Genomic DNA, 1162 nt, shown 5'->3' on the forward strand with positions numbered 1-1162 from the left:
ACGTGAGATGGGTTCGCTACGGTATTAGGGAGATAGCATCGAAGGGTAGACGAGAATGCATGGACTGATGTCGTATCCACGTTTCGGAAAAGCTTTGTCGCTACGTAGCGACCGAGCGGAATGGACGTTTGGTCGCTACGTAGCGACTGAGCTTTGGCTCAAACTCGGTTGCTACGTAGCGACCGAGCGGAGCACGTGTTTGGTCGCTGCGTAACGATCCTTCTCGAGCTCTTGTCCGATGATTCGCGTTTCTTCCGCAAAGCTTTTCGTAAAGAAGAATCTATTTCGAAAAAGTATTTGTCGAAGAAGTTTTCTACGCTTTTCTTCTTCGGGCATTTGGACGTTAACTTCGTCGTAACCGTTTTTGACCCCAACAAAGGCCCATCAGCCACGACCAGGCCCAGCCGCGGCCGCGACCAAGTGAGAGAGAGTCGGCTAGTCTTTGCCGACTTAGGATTAGGATGTTTTCCTTTTTGTTATCTTTAGTAGTTTTCTTATTTCCTTTTGGATTAGGTTTTGTACTCTTTCCATTTATTTTTCCTTGTAATCCCTATATAAAGGGAAAAGTTTCTCCATTTTTTTACAACAATATTATATTTTTGAAGTATCAAAACGATTTTCTACAAGCGGCCCCCGAAAACACGGGCGTTTAAAATGATTTGGAATATTTTAAAAATATTATTTCCCTAAATAATTACACTAGAAAAACTGCCAATTATTGTAAAAAAAATGCCAATTGGAAGTTCCAATAGAACACAGATTTGTTTTGTAATGGTTTGGACAAAAAATACTTTCTATAATTGGGTTGATTACTGGATTAATTTGTGATATACAAATAATGAGATGAAAAATAAAGAAAATCTTCTTTTCAAAAAAAAATATAAATAAATAAAATCTTTGGTAAAAAATAAAATAAAGTAGCCATGTAAATTTTTTATGGGGAAACATGTCATTTAGACATGGGAAACATGTCAATTAGACATGAAGTGGGATAAGAGTCTCTCTCTCATGCTAACCTTGTAGTTAACATGTTATGCATAATTAACATGTTATATTATAATCCCTATATTATATTATACTAGTAGTATTCCGGTGCTACGCGCCGGGTTCGTATGTTTTATTCTCATTAGAGTTCAAAATTGCTTTTTCGATCAATTTGATA

Source organism: Brassica oleracea, chromosome C4, assembly GCF_000695525.1.
Source record: "Brassica oleracea var. oleracea cultivar TO1000 chromosome C4, BOL, whole genome shotgun sequence".
In the NCBI taxonomy this organism is placed as follows: Eukaryota; Viridiplantae; Streptophyta; class Magnoliopsida; order Brassicales; family Brassicaceae; genus Brassica; species Brassica oleracea.